Raw genomic sequence first — 22,261 nt, forward strand, 5'->3', positions numbered from 1 at the left:
GAGCAGGGGAGGGGCTGAGAGAGAGAGAGAGAGGGAGAGGGAGAGAATCCCAAGCAGCCTCTGCAACTGTCAGCATAGAGCCCGATGTGGGGCTCGAACTCATGAACCCTGAGATCATGACCTGAGCTGAAACCAAGAATTGGATGCTTAACCAACTGAGCCACCCAGGTGCCCCTGTGGTTTTCCACAGTTTCCACAACATACAGGTATTCATCAGAAAATGTAGTTGTTGAACTTTTTTTTTTTTTTTTTGATGTTAAGGATGCTTTTTTTCATTGAAGTATAATTGGCATACAGTGTTATGTAAGTTTCAGGTGTACAACATAATGATTCAACAATTATATACATTATAAAATGTATATAATTTTTTAACTTCTCTTAAGAGCAGTAGAAGGAGATAGTCAACTGGCCCAATGCAAAGGCACACACGCACACACAGATATGCACATGGCAGACACGTAAATATCGAGTACTCCACTTGTGTCTCTATTTGAATAGGGAAAAATGATTACCCACCCAGGTGACTGTCTTTGAAACACTGCAAGGTGACAGAGCCACAGTTGGGTGTAGGCTGCTTCTTAAATGAAGTGCTCTGATAATCAGGCTGAAGGTTTAGCCAGGCAAGAGGGTTAAGGGGAAGTCGGCAGGCAAAAAGAGATGGCCATTCCTCTCCAACAAATGAGTTGTCCATGGAGTGATGCTACAACATAGCACTCAAATCAGACTTGGTCCCTTCTCTGCCGCTCACTTTGACAGATAAAAATGCCTGTCAAGGTGTCTATACATTATTAACAACTATCTCAGGGGTCCCGATGAATTGTTGGGTCCCGATGAATATAAGCTTAAGGGGAAGAACTAATTCTATTTCCTATGAAAACCCCAAGTCCCTGGACTTCATTCCTGTCAACAAGATATCAAGAGGGAGACAAGAGCACAAAAGAACCTTGCCCCTCTCTCTGGGCTCTTAGAACATTCCAGCAGCCATACTGATGGGGAACAAATAATTGTGGCCTTCTTCCAATGGTTCTCGTCTAGTTAACTAGAACTTTGACATGATAGACTGCTCATTAATATCCTCCTACATAATATGGGAGGTGTCAAGAACCTGCATTACAATCTATACTCAAAATTAGTTTGGGGGGATGGGAAAAATAGGTGAAGGGGATTAAGAGCACACGTACCATGATGAGCACTGAGTAATGTATAGACTTGTTGAATCCCTATACAGTACACCTACAACGAACAGAACACTATATGGTAACTATGCTGGAATTAAAATAAAAAATTAATTAAAAAATTTTCAAATTCTATTACCATATGTTCAGTAGTTAAATTAGCCATCCCCTTGTTAACCAATTCTTGAAATTCACTTAAACCATGAAATTATAGTGTCTATGTTTTTTGAAGTTCCATTCAATTATTTGTGGATGAACTCTTTTATGTTCAAATTTATTATCTTTTTTTCTCTAAAAACTGGAAAGTTATATATCACTTTTTAGGGTGAGAGTTACTTGGATTTTTTGACCTGAGCTTAAGTATACTTGTGAAAGAATGATCACCTAGAGTGATCACCTTAAATCTCAAATGTCAAACCTCAGTTCTCAGAACTCAAAACAATATATACATCTGCTTTATTAGTTTATAATCTACTCAAGAGTAAGAATATGTCTAATTTTTATTGCATACCCTCAAAAACATATTAACAAACATTCTCAGAATGAAGAAAAATGTCTAGCGTAGAAGTTCATGAATAAGTTCCCACTCTGCACTGTACTGAGCACTTGAAATGTGGCTAGGGAGACTGGGGAGCTAAATATTTAATTTTAATTCATTCTAATTTAAAAACTTATGCCCAATTCAGTTCCTGAAAAATCCTTCGGCATGTATGGGACAACTTGGGTATGTGAACCTACCCAGTTTTCAACTGTAAATTTCCTAAAATCTAAATCTAGATCAAGTATTTCAGATGAGACCTCAGCATCTGACTGGAGAGGTAAAACACACACAGGATTTCCAAGACTTAGTACAAAGAAAACGAATATAAAATCTCATTAGTACCCTTTACCATTAATTGTGTATTGAAATGAAAACATGTTTATATTTAATATAAAAATATATAAATAAAATTCAGTATTCCTTTTAACTAGTCATCTGTTTCTTTTGATGTTTTTCATGTGGCAACTAGAAAAGTTTAAGTTACATATGTGAATTACATTTTTATTTGACAGCACTGTTCTAGCTAGCTATCTATGGTGAGGTAACAGACCAGCATACCATTACTGTATTGTCTCCGTGTATTAACACACAGAGCTACTGTAGGATAGCCATGTTTACTTTCCCACAGTCTTTTTTTCAACCTGTCTCTAAACAAATATGTGAACCAAATGACTGACTGCTACCCTAAGGAGCAAAGGTTATTCTGCCACTGACAGTGGGCAGTAGTAAATGCCAGTCATTTCTAGTTACTCCCATACAATCTGGCTCCGGGGCTGGGCACACAGACAAGACAGATGGGAGTGGCATTGCTAAGGGGAACTCAAGAGTTACACCCACATTAGCCATCTTAACCAAGTATAGAGTACACTTGATGCTCGTAACAACACCAACACCCTGGGCAGCCGAAAATCCATGTATAACTTTTGACTCCCCAAGAACTTAGCTATTAATAGCCTACTGTTGACCCAAAGTCTTACCGATCACATAACAGTTAATTAACACATGGTTTGTATGTGATATGTATTATGTATACTGTATTCTTACAATAAAGTAAGCTAGAGAAAATTGAAATATCATTAAGAAAATCATAAGAGAAAGCAAATTTACAGTTCTGTACTGTATCAGAAAATCCACACATATTAAGAGACCCATGCATTTTAAACCCACGTGGTTGAGGGTCAACTATATTTCTAAAGAGGGTCACTGAAGAGGGTCACACATTAAGAAAACATCCAGTCTTACTGTGAGACATAAAAGGGTCTTTTTCAAGCTACGTGCCCTAGAGTACAAGTGGCAAATAAATTTTATTACAGACCCAATCACCTCTTTATATTTCATCTTCATTTCCAGGTATTGAGAAAACTCCCAAGGTTCTTTTCTTCCTACCCATCTGAAAGGCTGCAGACATCATCCGTTGTGTCCACTTCTTTCCTGAGATCCTGTTACACAAGATGATGCACCAGAAAACTATATGCTACCCATCAGACGCCATTTCAGCAGCTCAGAGGGCTTTTGTGCCGATTTATGCATTTTTACAAACATTTTGTAGGGCCCACTCTCTGCCAGGCTCTCTTCTACGTACTGGCATGAGATGACAGAGAACAAGGAAAATAACGGTCATCGATTCCCCTTCTGTTTCTGCATCTTATAATTTCATGGAACACAAACTATAGTATCCTGGCAGCAAGTCAGAAACACATGTTAACCTTTTAAGTTATTATGCAACATCTGAAACATGCAAGAAGCTATAAAGAAAAACGTAATGAACAATCACGCATCTATCCCTCCTAAATTCCATCCCCTACTGGCCTTCACCATCAACCCCATTGAATCAGTGTTGAGTATGTTTGTGCATTTCTTTATATTCTTACTACTTATTCATGTGTCCCTAAGCAATATGTGGTTTGAGATGTTTTTAAATTGCATATGCATAAATGTGTTTAAACAGATGTTTTTTAAAAACGTACATAAAGTTGAGATAAGTAACTAGCTTTGACTATACTAGAAACCTCAACGACTTGTCAAACTTGCAGGTAGAAAAATAAGTTTTTCTAGGGGTGCCTGGGTGGCTCAGTCGGTTGAGCATCCACCTCTTGGTTTCAGCTCAAGTCACGATCCCAGGGTTGTTGAATTTAGCCCTGCACTGGGCTCCACGCCGAGCATGGAACCTACTTGAGATCTTCTCTCTCTCCTTCTGCCTCTCTCCGCTGCTCACTCACTCTCACTCTCTGTTTCAATAAAAAATTGTTTTAATTTTAAAAAAGAAAAATATGTGTTTCTTTTTACCCACCACCCCAGCCACATACATATGGGTATTAATTTAAATATTATATATGATTATTTATGTGCATATGCATAGCCTATAGAGCTCACAATAAGAATACCAGAAGGAGTTCAATGTATTCTATAATCATTAAAAACTTCGGGCAGATTGGAAATCACGTGCATATGTACTTTTTTTCCCCAAAATAGACTTCAAATTAGTATTTTTAAATGTACAAAATATACAGAAGAGTTTACAGTGAAAAGAAAGCCTCCTCCATCCCTTGCCCCCAGTCACCCAGTGACCCACCTACAGGCAGCCAGTATCACTTCCCACGTATATGACCAGAGATATGACACATATTAACAAGCAACCTTGTATATGTTCTTCTCTTTTTAAGACAAATGGTAGCACCTTGTTGTTTTCAATTAATGGAATATCTTGGAGACTTTTTCAGGCCAGTGCATACAGAGCAATATCCACTGAATAGATGCGCCATGATTGATTTAACCGCTCTCCCCTTGACTGAGAAGTATTGAAACAAACAGTGCTACTCTGAATACCCCCCGTATATATGCACTTTCACAATGTGCAAAGATATCCTCAACATGACACTACAGAAATCTAGAAACAGAACTACTGAGTCAGAGTGGGTATTACATACTTACGTACATACATATGTATATATAGGTATGTGTGATTAAATGCACACATACATATGTAATATTTTGATGGATATTACAAAAGTATCCTCCATAGAGGTTATACAATTTAACTCCCCCAGATGTGTATAAGAACATCTTTTTTCCCTGCCCCCTTGCTGACATAATGTCTTATATGTCCTATCCACCAAGCTAAGTGATAAATGATATCTCCTTGAAATAATACCTTATGAATGTTTTAAATACTTTAAAAATTCTCAATTTTAAAAGTAATAAGCATGGCTCAAAACAATATAAGCTAAGGGATATAAGAAGCCTAATGAACAAAACACTGAGTTGTTAAGAGGACGATCTATAAAATGCAAGGTGTGGCCTGACTCTGTAAGGGATATATTACCTTCACATGAACAATGAAGACAAATATCTAATGACAATATTGCCCAACCTTTTATAATACACTAATTCAGAAGGCTGACACATGTACAAGCTTGATAAAGACCAAGGATGGCTTCTTTCATACAGAAAGAACCACTCAGCAGCTGCCTAAAGTTCAACTAGTCAGAAATATAGTGATACACTATGTAAGAGGTTGTTTTATGCTATATGACTTTCCTGGACGTAACTAGTGAAAAAGACAGATGAAAGACAAATCAAGGGTAAAAGAATTCATTCTTCAGTGAGAATACACTCTCACTGACCCCAAGAATGTCCCACCCTGCAGATCAACAATGGACTTGGAGTTATGTCACCTGGGTTCTGAACCAGGGCTCGGCTACTGGCTTATTGTGTGAATGCCGTCAAGTCACTTGACCTGTGTGGCTCCAGCTCCTCATCTATTAAAAAGAGAGGACTGAAGTGAAATTTTCTTTGACGTCCCCCCACCAAGTTGAAAGATGCTCCTGATGAGAGAGAATATGTCTGGAGGCCTTCACTTACCTTCATTCCAACATGCAGTTGCTAGACCCATGGCTACGGCTAAGGGTGGTCAATTATCACTAAAATCAAAGAACAGAGATTTCTATGTGTATTAAGTAAGGGCATTGTACCCGCAAGAGCTATCCAAGAAGTCAATTGACAGGGTATCTGTTCTATCACATACTATGACCGAGAGAGATACATTCTGAATCTGAAATCTAGAATCAATAAGCTCAAGGAGGATTAAAAATCAATGGAACACAGAACTCACTCAGCTCAAGCCCCTTGCAATGGATTGATGGGTCTTGAGGATTCCCAGCAGCTGTGCTATCCGTGGAAATGAAAAGCGAGGGGATTAAGAAAACAAGAAGATATATTTAATGAACTCAAAATCCAGAAAAATTGAAAACGGTGTAGAAAATATCCAAAATAAAAACTCAGTCATGACCTTAAGGCCATTATGCTAAGTGAAATAAGTCAGACAGAGAAAGACAAATACTGTGTGATCTCGATTATATGTGGAATCTAACACTTTGAACTCGGGGTGCTTGGGTGGTTCAAGTAGTCGGTTAAGCATCCAACTCTTCATTTCAGCTCCGGTCATGATCTCACGATTCATGGGATTAAGCCCCGTGTCAGGCTCTGCACTGACAGCATGGAGCCTGCTTGGGATTCTCTCTCTCCCTCTCTCTCTCTGCCCCTCGCCTGCTCATGCTCTCTCTCTCCCTCTCAAAATAAATAAATAAACATTTTTAAAAAAATATTTTTAATTAAAAAAAAAACCATCAAATACATAGAGTAGAATGGTGGCTTCTAGGAGCTAAGGGGTGAGGAAAATGGGGTGATGTTGGTGAAAAAGGTACAAGCTTTCAGTTAAACAATGAGTAAGTTCCGAGGACGAGGGCGTAATGAACAGCATGGTGATGACAGCTGACCATACTGTATTGTATACTTGAAAGTTGCAATGAAAGTAGAGCTTTTAATGTTCTCACCACACAACAACAAAATGGTAATTATGTGAGGTGAAAGAGTGTTAACTAACCTTATAGTGATAAGTAGTTTGCAATATATACGTGGGTCAAATTACCACATTGTATAATTTAAACTTATACAATGTTACATGTCAAGTATATCTCAATAAAGCTGGGAAAAATGCAGTCATAATGGTCATCTTTATCAAATATAGAAATTCTATAGGCCACAAAACAGATGCTAAATGAGACAAGGGATTTGGTCAGGGGAGAAAAAAACCTCAAGAAACAAAACTGATGACTTAAAATAGGAAGAAATATGCTCAGTTGGCCAAGCACCAATTTCCATTTATGAATTAATTATTCATTCATTCAATAAATGTTTATTATTCTAGACATTTTGTTATACTCAGCTACCTTGCTGACACCTGCCATCAAGTTATTTCACTGTTCATTAACTGCCCCCCACACACACACCCAATAGAGTGATCAGAAGGAAAAGTTCAATGTCTGGCAGTTGGGCTTACTCAGGGAACTCAGGTAAGTAGCAACAGTAAAAGGTTGTGGAAATAATGCAAAGGTAGGGAGAGGAAAAACGGAACTTCAGCTTTGTGGAGAATCTACATTGCATTTATTCATCATTTAAGAGCCTGCATGGCCATTAACCCGCATACTCCTCAAAGCTCTGGCCACTGGACCCTGGCTTATGGCATCACACCAATGAGTTCAGCTTGCCTGTGTGTTCACTCCCTATCTCCTAATCCTGGGCCTCCTGACCCCCAGCTTGGGCATTTCCAGGTCTCCATGAGCAGACACATCTGGTGCCCCAGCTCACACACTCTCCACCTCGCCCCTAATTTCTGTCAAGTTCCATGCAGACTCCACTTCAGCCGCTGGGGCTTCCTCAAGACCACAGAGGCTACAGGGAGATGCCTGGGCACATGCACAGTCTGCCAGTGCAGGACAGTTAACCCTTCCTGAGCCCACATTCAACCAATGGGGTAGAAGCCAAAGGCAATGCCTGCCCTGGCTCCCGTTCTCCAGATGGAGAATTCTAAAGCTCCCTCCTCAGGAGATCTCATCAGGAGTGAGACCCCACTGCCCACAGTGGTGATCTCTACAATGCATCTGTATTAGTCTGTTGGGGCCGCCCTAATAACACACGATAGACTGCATGGCTTAAACAATCGGAACGTATTTTTTCAGAGTTGTAGAGCCTGGAAGTCCAAGATCAAGGTGCCATCAGTGTGGGTGTCTGGTGAGAGCTCTCCCCATGGATTGTAGATGGCTGCCTTTCCTCAGTGCTTCCAAGAAGAGAGCTCTCTGGTGTCTCTTCCTACAAGAACAATAGTCTTATCAGATAACAGCCTTACCCATATGACTTCATTTAACCCTAATTAGTTCATTAGAGCCCCATCTCCAAATACTGCCACACTGGGAGTTAGGACTTCAACATAGGAATTGGGGGGACATGAATATTCAGTCCATAACAACAGCTTTATCTTGTCTCTCCTCTTTCTCTGTCTCAGTCCCTCTACCTCTTCATTCCGGCTCCCTGGAATAACCTCTCAAATAAATTACCTGCACATGAGTCCTTTCCTCAGATTCTGTTTCAAGACCCAGCTAAGACGGCCAGTCACCTGAAACCCCACTTTGATCCCACCCATCAGATGTTCTCTGCCAGTCCTATAGACAGGCTGGTCACAGGCTGGTCTTCTGTCTTCTGGTCTCCCAATTCAATCCATCACCTAGGTTTTAAGTTGGCCACCGACTTATACCACTCATTCAGCATATAAATGTATGGGGTTTCTCTTACAGGACAGGATCTTAGTGTAGAATGCCCACAGGTCTTGGGCAGTTAATGCATATGAGTGACGGAAGCCAAGTGAGAGTGAAGATACCTTGAATCACATGTCCAATGTTGCCAAATTTCGTGTTTCCCATAAAAAGGGGACTCACAGTTATCATGCAAAGCCTCCTAATTATTCAATGTTGATAATGAGTTTAAATCCATTCATAACACTGCAAAGATCATACCATCATCCTAAAGCTTCCAGATTGAAGTGTCTGTACAGAATTTCTGGCAAGACAACAAGAAACAGACAAACACACTGAGCCTGAAACGTCTAAGATGAAGACAGCCAAAGTAGAGGCCACCACCATACAGTGTGACAAGAACATCGATGGGATGTGACAGGCAGCATAGTGGACCCCCAGTGACATCCATGTCCTTATTCCCAGAACTCGTGGATATGTCAGGTTACATGGCAAAGGGGACTTACGGGTGGCAGGTGGAAGTAAAGTTGTTAATCAGACAACCATGAGATGAGGAGTTTATCCTGAATTGTCCAGGTGGGCTCACTGTTATCACAGGGTCCACTGATGTGGAAGGAAGCAGAGGTACTCAGAGTTAGGAAGATATTTGAAGATGCTGGCTTTGAAGATGGGGGAGCCTCCAGAAGGAATACAGCCCTATTGGCACCTTGACCTTTAGCCCAGTAAGCCCCATTTCTGACTTCTGAGCTCCAAAACTGTAAAATAATAAATTTGTTCCAAACAACTAAATGTATAGTAGTATGTTACAGCAGCAATAAAAATCTAACTCATGGAGGCAAATCCAGGATGCCAGGAGAGATACCTAACCCAGTCCTGGGGGACAAAGAATATCAGGGAAAGCTTCTCAGAGAAGATGACATTTGACTGAGTCCTAAAAGATGGACAAGGTTTGGGAGTGGGAATTCCAAGGAGTGGAAGCAGCATATGCAAAGGCCCGGTGGTATCTATTCAAGCCATGTCAAGGCACTTAAAATAGCAAGATTATAGATTTTGTTAGCCAGATTCCCAATTTCTTCATTACTTTCCTCAAACAATCTCTTGGGAATTCTACTAGGAAATTCCCTTTATTGGCAGAACATGGAGAAGAGACCTAGAGAGGTTGAAAGACCTCAAAGAGTTACACAGTTCAGAGTTTCACTGTCTTCATTGGTGAAATAAGGAAGTTACATTAGGTGAACCATAAGCCCATCCATAACTACTTAGCAGATGAGCTCAGGTGTGACAGAAATATAACATTTCTCTATTTTTGCCATATAAATCTGGCTCTGGTTCTCCATACCACCGAGTTGGAAGGAGGAATTTCAACCTCAGTTATTACTGGTACATTTTCATGTCCCCTACTCTGGACAGTTGTGCTGAGGTCTCTGAAATATCTAAGCATCGAGGAGGTGTCTGTGTTCTTGTCAGTCAGGTTGCTGCTTATGGCGAAGATGTTCATTGTCCCAGCCAGTGTCTCAGGTCCAGTGACTTCGATGCTTTTAGGCAATTCCGGGAGCCAATGTCCCCAGGACCACCTTCAATGGGATCATGTCACACCATCTCTTCTGTGATACTCCATCCCCCCCCCCCCCAGAACCTTGGTCCCATGCAAAGCACTTCCCAGGCTTTAGGAATCTCCTTCCTCTCACTCCCTGATGGATCTGAAAGGTTTATCCCCTCATCTCTATCCACCAGGAACATGAAGAGATTTCTCTTCCCAGAGCCTCACCTTTTACAGAAGAAAGGAAGAGCTACAGTCTTCCAGTACTTTCAGTTTCCTCCCTAATTTGATCACAGAGGAGAGTAAGTGATGGAGGGAGACCCCATGCCTGCTAACTAATATCTCAACGAACTATCCTGGCATACCTAGGTTTCAAAAAGGCAGATCATGATTTTCTGTGAATATGGAACTCAGTTGAGGAAAAAAAACCTACTCAAGCATTCATAGCTATAAAACTACCTGTACTAACAAGTATTAACTTCAAAATAACAGTCCCTTAGTAATCTATAGTCCACACACGTGGTCACATTTGCTTGGTGGTTGGCAAGGGTCACGTAAATATTCTCTACTTGGTATATTGTGCAGAAAGGGGGTAAAAATGGCACCACACTGTTCTGGGGATTCTCTGACAGCAAAGGAAATGAAAGCAAGTATGGAGACCAGAAGAGGGTCTCAAAGGCTGGTCAGCGAGCATCTTGCTCAGGGTATTTCTCTATTCTGCTCCACAAGATGCTAACATTAAACACTGAAATATTTATTACTGGTAAGGACAAACAGTAGGGTGGCTTCTCCCTGTCTAAATAAATAACGTGTCTGTCACTTTGCTTCTGCCAAAGAAATTTATTTCAGCCTAGAAAGAAAATGCTCTGCCCCTTCCCCTACGGAGGACCCACTCAGAATTAATGTAACATTTATAAAACAGCTCACAGCTGGTGGAATGCCTACCTGCCACCCACCTCGTGGAGAAATCAGTCCCCTGCCGCTGGACGGCCAAAGTGTCCATCTGAATGTTGCTCTCTGGCAGGTAGGGCAAGCGGAAGACATGTTACCTGACAGGGCCACCACGCCCCATGAGAACTTCAGCCTCCTTCCCCCACTTCTCCAGCTGCACCATAGCCCCTCTCGTCTCAGGATTCCTGAGCATTTTCCCTGATCCTCAGCATATCTGTCTGAGTGTCAACCCTAAGTGCACACACCTAATGTGCGCACGCCCATTATTCCCTGGCAACCAAGGCCATCACATTTTCTCCCATCAGGACACTTGCCAGGAATGGCCAGCATCCTTTGAACTTCAGATGGGACCATTCCCATTGTTACTGCTGACAGCAATATTCATGAATGATTCAACAGCTGCTTTATCTGGGCTGGCAAGGAATGGCTTTTCTGATTGGAGGTGGCAGTGTCATCCAGCCATCACTTTCTGGACTCTCATCGGACCAGACAGTTGCCTCCAGAATTAAGCCCAAATCCTCGGTCAAGTCTGCCGGTTCAGGGGCCAGAGATCTCTCCCAAGTGGGGCCAGCTGGGTTCTGTCACATTAGATGTTGGAGGGTAGGAGATCTCAGACGCCATTGTCACGCCTGTCCGCTCTGAGATGGAATCCTTCCTCTCCCAGAGGCCAGGTTGGCCAGCATTTCCTGGGGAGAGAAGGCTCTTGGAAAGTGGGCCTGACCAGCACTCACAAGGGGTAGACCTGTGGCGGAGAGGCACTTTAAAGACAGATAGCTCTTTCTGGCAGACACCATGATCCTGTGTCATGGGCTTTCATTCCCTTTGAAAAGTTCTCTCCCACTTGGAACATTGAAATTGATCCAAGATTAACGAGATCCTTTAGAATAGTACCAGTGGATCCTAGGGACCCTATTAAACTCAACTGGCACTTCATTCTGCATTTCCATACACCTTCCTTTCAATAGCACAAGCGTGTGACATTGATAGGAAGCCCTGAGAGATGAAGAAACTGTAATGCACGTGCCCAGGAGCACACAGCAAGTCCATGACAATGGAGCGTCCTGACTCCTGTTCCAGGCTTTTCCCAAAACTCCAGTCTCCTCTTCTGCCCTCCTTCTCTCCCTCCCTCCCCTCCTTCCTCTCTAGTGTAAATGCACACAAATTTTCCTCCAGGATTTTTTGCTTGATTTTCTTTTGTTTTTCATTTGCCCAGTGTTCTATAATTTTATGACACTCTTTGTGCCTGAACTCCTTGGGAAGGGAAAATGTACACATATGTCAAATAAATAAAGGTGACATGAAAACAATAGGGACCTAACAATGGATCTGTCTACAAGCTGCACCTTGGCAGCTGGCTTCCTTGGCTACCCTGAAACTCTATCTCTCAGCTTTAAAGTCAGCAGAAGGTGGGAAAAGAAAGTACTAGGAACTATTGCCTATTGTCCATTGAACCGATTACAGCAGTGTTCAGCTCATTTTTTTTTCTTGAGAGAGAGAGAGAGAGAGAGAGAGAGAGGCAGAGACAGAGAGAGAGAGTGCAAGCAGGGTAGGGGCAGAGAGAGGGAGATACAGAATTCGAAGCAGGCTCCAGGCTCTGAGCTATCAGCACAGAGCCCGATGCGGGGCTTGAACCCACTAACTGCAAGATCATGACCTGCGCTGAAGTCGGACACTTAACTGACTGCAGTTAAGCAGGTGCCCCTCAACTTATTTTGTTTTTAATTTAAAAAGCTCTTAATCATGGGCTGTAAACCAAGCAACAACAAAACTCTCAGTAAGGTTCTTGAGATTAACCATAAAATGCCTGAAAGAGCCCATCTGTTTAGACCATTCTGGGATTTTCTATAAGAAGAGGTTACCATTTGTGGGAATGCAAGCTGGTGCAGCCACTCTGGAAAACAGTATGGAGGTTCCTCAAAAAATTAAAAATAAAACTAACCTACGACCCAGCAATTCCACTGGTAGGCATTTATCCACGGGATACAGGTGTGCTGTTTTGAAGGGACGCCTGCCCCCCCCCCATGTTTATAGCAGTGCTATTGACAATAGCCAAAGTATGGAAAGAGCCCAAATGTCCATCGACGGACGAATGGATAAAGAAGATGTGGTATATATATATATATATATATATATATATATATATATATAATGGAGTATTACTTGGCAATCAAAAGAATGAAATCTTGCCATTTGCAACTACATGGATGGAACTGAAGGGTATTATGATAAGTGAAATTAATCAGTCAGAGAAAGACAAATGTCATGTGACTTCACTCGTATGAGGGCTTTAAGAGACAAAAGAGATGAACATAAGGGAAGGGAAACAAAAATAATATAAAAACAGGGAGGGGGACAAAACAGAAGAGACTCATAAATATGGAGAACAAACTGGAAGGGTTGTGGGAGGGGGGGTGGCTAAATGGGGAAGGGGCACTAAGGAATCTACTCTTGAAATCATTGTTGCACTATATGCTAATTTGGATGTAAATTAAAAAAAAAAAAACAAGAGGTCACCACTTGGAAGTCCTTCATCTCATTCACAGCCACCAACTTCTGTGACTCGGGCAGCAGTTTCCTCAATACTCTGTAACATGAGGACTGTAAGCATGTAGTCTAGCAGCAAACAAAAGGGAACAAAACAGAAGGAGACAAGCGGGGCTATCAAGACCCTGTTAATCAATCTGGCCATTAGTGGCCTTCCCTGTAATTCCTGAGGGACCTCTGTGCAGAGCAGAGCTCCTGTCTATCAAATTATCACAGTAGATGTGGGCTTGATTTTTCTGCATTTTATTTCTTTACAAATTCGCATTTTAGTGTGGGCCATATATCTCCAAAAGACATTGTGTTCTTCTTTTGGCAAAAAAAAAAAAAAAAAAAAAAAAATTACCTATCAAGGTGTGCATTCGGTTGCCAGGGCTGTAACTGGCTTAAACAACAGACATTTATTGTCTCACAGTCTTGGAGGCAGGAAGACCAAGATCAAGGTGCTGGCAAGGTTGATTTCTTCTGAGGCCTCTCTCCTTGACTTGTAAATGGCTGCCATCTTCCTGTATCTTCACATGGCCTTTTCCCTGTGTGTGTCTGTGTCCTAATCTCCATTTCTTTTAAGGATACCAGTCATATTGGATTAGGGCCACCAGATGACCTATTTTATCTTAGTTACCTCTTTAGAGGTTAGTCATTACAAGCCACTAAGGGGTTAGGACTTCAACAGATGAATTTTAGGAGAACCCAAGTCATCCCATAACAGGGTGGAAAAACTTGTAAATTGTTGCTCATGCAGAAAGGCTATGAAGCTGAGTTCTGCAATCCTGCTGGGCCTGAAGTACTAGGACTCCGCTACGCTTGTTCGCTATGCATTTCTGAGAAAGGAATCTCAGTACAGTCACCAGGGAAAATAGCAGGTTTACGCATTGTATGCTGAGCATTTACCTAAACAGATGCTGCATCCCACTAGGTCACTCTGAGAGCCGACCTTTTTTGGTATCCCAGTTCATAGAAAGATTGCAAAGGAAATGCGTACCAGCTGGCACGGGCAAATATTGAGAGCTTGAAACAGCATCTGGAGGTGCGTCATTTCAAAACAGACCTCTGTCATATTGAATTGCAAGTGTGATTCCCTGTGAGCAATTGAGAATAATTCTAACATCTCTCTGCATACACAGCTGTGCATGTGTACAAGGTATATATGGGCAATTAACTACAAAACGCCCAACCGTTTAGTAAATAAGGCAGAGATGGTTGTGAAAATGTTTAAAAGAGAAGAGTGTGGGCCACCAGGAAAGACACTGCAAACCCAGAAAAACCACATTCTAATTGCTGATAGACAAGGCTCCACCTACCTTTTCCCTCCTTGCAATGAGTATCTGGTTCCCAAACCTCAACCTGATAAAGAAATCCTAAGACCTGCATTTTAATATCCAGCAAGTTCTTAAACAACCAAAAGAATCTCAAATTTATTAATCCCTTGGGAAGCCACCGAACTATTTACCATGAAGATATCAGAAAACAGAGCATTAGAAAATAGATACAAAGACTTCTTTCACAAATCATGGATACGATGGCAGGAGTCACCCAAACCAAAAGATGTTGCTTGGCTAATTTTAAGAATTATACCTCAATCTTGATCTTAGCAGGAAGCCCAGTGGTTGAGTCCCTTTTGTCTGTGCTCAGTCAGGAAACAAACCTCCTTCAGAACTATTTTACCATAGGAATTTGAAGAAATTTTACTGAGAGGAAAAGATAATAGAACGCAAAGTTCTAGCCTGGTTTCTCAAAGGGCCATTAAGCAGAATGAAAAGCAGGAATCCAAGATACCTGTTAGAAGCTCTCCAAAAGATCTTCCTGAATTTCACACCGCCTTCTAATTTGCTTCAGAAAAATAATGCGCAACACTGCACAGGAGTTGATGTTGTGCATCATGTTAAATAAAAATAGACCCTATCTGGGGGCACCCAGGGGGCTCAGTTGGTTGAACATCCGATTCTTGATTTCGTCTCAAGTCATGACCCCAGGGTTGTGGGACTGAGCTGAGATCAGAGCCTGCTTGAGATTTTCTCTCTCTCCCTCTGCCCCTCCTCTGCTCATGTGCACTCTCTCTAAAATTTAAAATATATATAAATACACATATGAATTGATTACCCTGTAACTGATTGACATGCACTTTTGAAAGCCATCCAAGCAAACCTCCTTTTGCCTTATCAAGAACCTGCTGGGTTTGGGGCGCCTGGGTGGCGCAGTCGGTTGAGCGTCCGACTTCAGCCAGGTCACGATCTCGCGGTCCGTGAGTTCGAGCCCCGCGTCAGGCTCTGGGCTGATGGCTCGGAGCCTGGAGCCTGTTTCCAATTCTGTGTCTCCCTCTCTCTCTGCCCTTCCCCCGTTCATGCTCTGTCTCTCTCTGTCCCAAAAATAAATAAAAAACGTTGAAAAAAAATTAAAAAAAAAAAAAAAAGAACCTGCTGGGTTTGTTAGACCACGATGGGCCAGCACTCCAGAGAACTGCCAACTTGTCTCCTGTCTCCGGGAGCTTTAGGGCTCTACTCAATGTTACCTTCAGTTTGATTATTGCATTGTTTGCTCACAGACATCTTGCCGCCACCAAAATCCTACTTCTTGATTTCTGTCACAGCAAACAGTTCGGTGGTTGTCCAAAGGATTAACAAACATGAGATGCTTCTAATCATGCAGGGACCTGCTGGATATTAAGATGCAAGTCTCACTGCTTCTCATCAGCATCAGATGGGTGTAGGTTATGCTTAGGTCTCAGTTCCTGGTACCATTAGAAAAAAAAGTTGGGGCGCCTGGATGGCTCAGTCAGTTGAGCCTCCAACTTCAGCTCAGGTCACAATCTCACAGTTCATGAGTTCAAGCCCCGTGTTGGGCTCTGTGCTGACAGCTCAAAACCTGGAGCCTGATTTGGATTCTGTGTCTCCCTCTCTCTCTGCCCCTCCCCCGCGCTCGCTCGCTCTCTCTCTCTCTCTCTCTCCCTCAAAAATAAATAAACATTAGAAAAAATAAAAAAAAAAACGTCTAAAAATTCAGTGGGAATAAAGACATCAGCCCAAAAAACACCTGCTTCTGAGCTCATTGTCAGTAACACATCCTATTACACACCAGCTTAAAATGACATTGTATAGCACTGAGTTCATTAGATTCAATGTAGTTTTGCGATCATCTCAGTAAGAAACTGAAATGTAAGTTTTGTAATCATTTGAAATCATTTCTAGAAGAACTTGAAAGTCGGAAACAAGACAATGCCTTTACATACTTTATTTCCATAAGAAACAAAGATGTGACTCAAGTCATTTCTAGTTATGGGTCTCTCCCAGGAATATCATCCACCAAAACCATAACAACCACCTGAAGCTGCATTCTCAAATTACATTAAATGAATCTTTACTATACAGAGAGAAGCAATGAGACCAGGACTTTTGGGTGTGCAGAGGTCAGAACCAAATGATTCTGGAAGTACATGCCCCAAAGGGTGGTACAACGAGGTCAATACAGCTGGTCCAAGCTTCAGGTTCTGAAAAGGTTCATTTCTTGTCTTTACTAGCCATGAGGAATGATTTGGACCCAGGGCCCTTAGACAAGTCAAGTCTTACTGGATTTAGTTCTTGCCCCACAAATCCCTACTGTCCCTGATTCCTCAGGAAATTTGAGGCCTGGTAAATTGCTCCCACCCTCCCCCACAGCAGGATTAGTAAACTTGTCTGTGGAAATTTTGGGGCAATTAACAGAAAGGAGAAACACAGCATGTGTTCACCACAGAGTCTACTGGCCTTTGCTCCAGCTCTGGGACAACAGCGACCCAGAAGGTAACCCGAAAAGGACAGGGAAACTCCTCTTTGGGGCCAAGCCCATGGCAGCAGTCAAGCAACGGAGTAACAGCCATGGCTTTGACTTATAACCCCACCCAGAAGCCCCAACAGTAAGCTGACAGAATGACTATATGTCCAAGCCTTCCAGCCTCATAAAAGGCATCAGCACAGAAATGCCCAGACTTGAGAGGCAGCTACCACTGAAGCTAATTCAGGCATGCTGTCCTGATAGGAGTCTACACTGTCCAATTGCATAGCAAAGCATCCCAAGAAGGTTGAACCAAAATATGACAAGATACAGATAAGAGGAGAGATGAGAAATTGCTCTGGCTGGAGACAACCCAACACCAAGCGAATAAAAGCCACCTAAGTCAGAGACAGGCAGACAAAAATTAAAACTCCACTTTGCCCAAAGCAAGCTGGGTGGGGACAGAATCTCATCTCCACAGCTGGTATATAGAAGTTCACTGCCAAAAAGGTTAACTACCATTCAGGACGCTCTAAGAGCTCAACTGTGGCAAATTAAATCCAGTAGAGACTCAGTCAAAACATCCCCTTGGTAAAGCCGGAACTAAGAAAGTTAACGTGCTTCTTGGACAACCACTAGATGGTATGTCTATAGGTCAAGAGACTTAAGGATTTTGTATGTGCCATGGAGAATGTGAATTTCCACAGGACGAAACAGCAAAGGCAAACTAGAGTAAGAGGAGGCAGGGAATAGTCTGGTGAGAGCAAGGAGTCATATCTTATTCATGAGGCTATCACTTGTAGAGGAGAAACTTAAAACCAAATAACCACACCTTGTCAAAGATATTGATAAAAATAAAAGTGCATAAACCACCTCACTGAAAGCATGGAATCAAATAACACCAAGAGCATCTTTTTTACAAAAAAAAAGACAAAACAAAACAAAAAAAAAAAAACACTTTAAATTGAGGAAGAGAGAGATGAGTGAATTCAAAGTCAAGATGGAAATTAGAAACCAACGGCGGTCAGGTAAAGGCTCCGTGGTCATACATAATTAAAACTCATACGGCCAGCAGCTCCTCACGGGATGTCTCCAAAAACTAAGACCGGGCCTGGACAAGCAGTAATGAGTTACAAAGGCCAGAATGAGTCACTGCAGGTCTGACGGTGCTCAAACTCCGATGCATGCTGGAATCCCCGAGAGCTTCGTAAAAGCACAGCCTCCTAGAATAGAGGCCTCTGGGGACAGGACTGGGCAGCTGTACTTTTTAAAGTGCAACTGGTCCAGGGTGTTGAAACCATTAAGTCTGGCTGAGAGGAGCTATGAGCTCATAACCACTTCCAGTTTTCCTGGAAAAATTGATGAGGCAAGTTTAAAAGTTGTTGTTTTTTTTTTTTTTTAATTAAGGAGAGGTTCTACTACCCACAGCCCCCAGTTCCTGCTGCCTCAAAGCTCCATTTGCCACTCACCCTCCACTAGAGCACATCTAGAAAAGCCCAGAGAAGGCTCTGGAACCTGCCCTACTGCACTTCACATCAGAGAGGGAGTGATGGGTTCCCCACTGGATTTAAAGTTGATCTGAGCCCCCATTCTGGGCAAGTTCTCTAATTCTTCTGAGTCTCAGTCTCCTTAATCCTCTGCAAAAGGTTGTTTTGAGATGTAAGGGAGAGAATATATGTAAATCACCTTGCATAATGACTGCACAGAGCAGGGGCCCAATAAATGTTCATGTGTTCATTCATTCGAGGGACTGTGCTGCTAACAGCAGATTTTCAGCCTCAAAAATCTCTTTGGCAGTGACAACCCAGCTCTCTAAGTCTGCAGGACACCAACATATGCCTCATTCAGAGGAAGGTGCTACATTTTGACATTCCAGGAGGGTCTGGATTCCTGAACAACACACAGACTAATCTGGTAGGATCTGATTTGATGGTTCTTGGTGCTCAAGATCATGCATGGCACCTTGAACGCTGCAGGTGAGTAAAGAATGAATACTTGAGGGCTGGGTGACTCCAAGATGACTTGAAGATAACCTGTGAATTGAATTTTAGGGCGAGTCTCTTTTTCCCTCACTTCTAATAAAAGCCACTGAAAGATAGAGTCTTAAACAAGCTGCAACATTTTCCTCCATCTGGTTAGTTTCTAAGTCTTTAAAACTAATTAATTGTTACTAACAGAACATTGAAGCAAACAGTAGTGAGAGCAATTTAATGGTGTCGCCTAAATGCTGGAGGCAAGCAGCTCACATCTGATTTTATCCTATAAAGTTTCAAATTTAGGGACAAAGGTACCATCCATCTGCCCCTTTGACAGGTAAAGGGAAATGGAGAAAAGATGAACAAACACACCCTCGATAAGGTACATTCAGAACTGATCCAACAGTATATGGAGATGCTCTGGTCTTTCTGCTCTCCTGGCCAAATGGGGACACATCCTGAAAAGAAGCAAGAAAAGGAAACAAACATTCTGAGCCACTCGGAAATTCCTAGGCCCATCAGAGAATCCTGCAACCCACCAAGCAACTGGAAAAACAGGTCATCATCTACACATCCCTGTGCTATTTCCACATGTCAATGTTCAGCCTTAGGCTGTGATGCTCAGGAGGTGACTGCGTTTCTCTGTGGCCATTGTGAACTAGCGTGCACAAGGGAAGGGCAGGAAAACATGGTCATGGATCAGTGAGGATGGGCGGGGCACCAGCTCCGAGAAATTGAAAGAGAGAAGGTAAGGGCTGAAGGAGCAGGTCCACAAGGGTCCACATTGCTTAGTGAAAAAGAAGAGAGGTGTCAGTGGGCACTTGTACCTGGGGTCCTCTCCCATGGTTAAGGGCTGAAAAGAACTATTACAGACTCGCCTGGTTCAAAGCTTCTTTTCTGAACACAGAAAATGAAATAGATCACTTCTGAAAACACCTGGGATGTGTATTTTACCAACAGAGATATTAGTATTTGTTTAAGTGGCAAAGCATGGAAACTTTGGGATGGAACAGCTGCTGTTTTATTGATAGACCCTAAAACATGGATTCCAACATCCAGGTGTTAGTGTAATGCAAAACTAGTGTTCCACGGTCAAATAAGTGTAGGAGACCAGGAGTTCAACATTGTTAAATCATTTTCATCACTTGCCCAGCTTCTCAGAGCCATTAAATATGCTTATGTGCACCGTGAACCCCAAAGAAAACTGAGCGCAGTGACTAAAATATGCAGCATTTCTCAACCCTAGTTCTGTAAGGAACTCCTTCTCTGACAGACACGCTAAGCTGGGAGAGGGTTCCACAGCCCACGGTTCAGGAAATGTTCATCCAGAGCAAAGATCAGTAATGCATATGAGAGAGTGGCTGGCCCAGCCATCCTGTGGGGTATGATATTTCCTGACTGGTATTTTGCCAGCCAGTATTCATGACAGAAGAGACATTCTGGAGTCACGAATGATTGGTACTGCTACTAAAAAAGGAGAGTGCCACACCAGCCAACATGGGGCCATTAATATCAATCCACTAGAGGCCAGGCCCTTCCCAGTCCCTCCTCAGGAGGAGGGCGCCTGAGTGGCTCAGTAGGTTAAGCATCCAACTCTTGGTTTTGGCTCAGGTTCGTGGGATCAAGCCCTGCATTGGGCTCTGCACTGACAGCACAGAGCCTGCTTGGGATTCTCTCTCTCCCTCTCTCTGCCCCTCCCCCACCCCCACTTCTCTCTCTCTCTCTCTCTCTCTCTCTCTCTCTCTCTCTCTCTCTTTCTCTCTCTCTCTCTCTTTCTCTCTCTCTCAAAATAAATAAACTTTAAAAAAAACACTCATTAGGGGCCTTTTTTTTTCATTAGAACATATCACTAAATGTATACAGCATAGCAACAGAAAAATCAGACTCTCCCTACTGAAAAAGAATCACTTTTGGGCGCCTGGGTGGCTTAGTGGGTTAAATGTCTGGCTTCAGCTCAGGTCATGAGCTCAGTCTGTGGGTTCAAGCCCTGCGTTGGGCTCTGTGCTGACAGCTCAGAGCCTGGAGCCTGCTTTGGATTCTGTGTCTCCCTCTATCTCTGCCCCTCCCCTGCTCATGCTCTGTCTCTCTCTTTCTCTCTCTCAAAAAAATAAACATTAAAAAACATTTTTTAATCCTTTTTTGTGTGACTGGATCCATTCTGTAAAGTGTAGGAACCTATACCATTGGAGTTGACTGTCACAGGTGAGAAGGAAGGGTTATTTGAAAATTTTTCCCAGAAGATAAACTTGGCTAATATTTTTATGTTGCACTACTTCAAATGCACATAACTTACATTTGCATAAAGGTCAACAGTCTCTACTCCTAGCCGGTTAGTCACCAGTGTTCTTTCAAAAGCATTCTCCAATCTGCCATTTCATTTTCCTTTTCATATCACCAACTCTCACCACACTCACTGGGGTCACAGAGAAACTCCTACCCTCCGTGCCTACAGTATTTCCCCTCCCAACTCATTCTGCATGCTGCTGGCTCAACCTCCCTAAAACAATCACCACTGCACACCCTCATTCAGAGACCTCTGACGCCCCCCTTCTTGGCTTATGGGATGAGCAAACCCAACCCAGCAACTTGCATCTGAGGCTCTCCACAAAGGGACTCCAGGGTCTCTGCCCAGGTCTTCCCAGTAATCTTACAGGACACTTTCTGAGACCTTAAGGCTGCCTTGCTGCTCATAATTCCAAGGCTTTGTACCTCCAGTCACCCGGCAAACATGTCCAGCCTGAGCATTGCCAACTCTAAATCCACAAGAACCCCCAGTCCTCGGGTCCAGGGATCTTTCCACGTGACTCCAGTCCAGCCCTCCCGCTAATCAAATTTCTGTAGCAGGGTCTGTACTCTCCATTAAGTACTTTGTCTTTTATTACCTTCCGTTGCTATTTAACTTTTTCTGTTGATATTTAATTTTTCATGTATCCTTGGCTTGGTTCCGCACAACTAAATTCCAAGTTTCTTAGGGACAGAAAGCCTATCACCTGCTTTTTCTATAATCCCACCAACAATAACAATAGTGGGAATAATGGGAGGAGGGGGAGAGGGAAGGAACAGGTTAGTCAGCTTGAATGGGAAAATTCACCCCTCTGAAGGAAAGCATGCGTGCCAACCTCCAATCTCCAAAGAACTGCCCACCCTCAAAACTATCACAAGAGACTGCAGCTTGGCCTCCTTCAGGTTCCAGGTTCACCGCT

The 22,261-nt window shown here is 42.6% G+C and overlaps 1 protein-coding gene across 2 annotated transcripts in view; it reads right to left on the bottom strand.

The window, feature by feature from the left end:
* Nucleotides 1-22,261, bottom strand: part of FRMD3 (FERM domain containing 3) — a 313,991-nt gene that overhangs the window by 225,289 nt on the left and 66,441 nt on the right. The window lies entirely within an intron of this gene.

Source organism: Felis catus, chromosome D4 (genome assembly GCF_018350175.1).
Source record: "Felis catus isolate Fca126 chromosome D4, F.catus_Fca126_mat1.0, whole genome shotgun sequence".
Lineage (NCBI taxonomy): Eukaryota > Metazoa > Chordata > Mammalia > Carnivora > Felidae > Felis > Felis catus.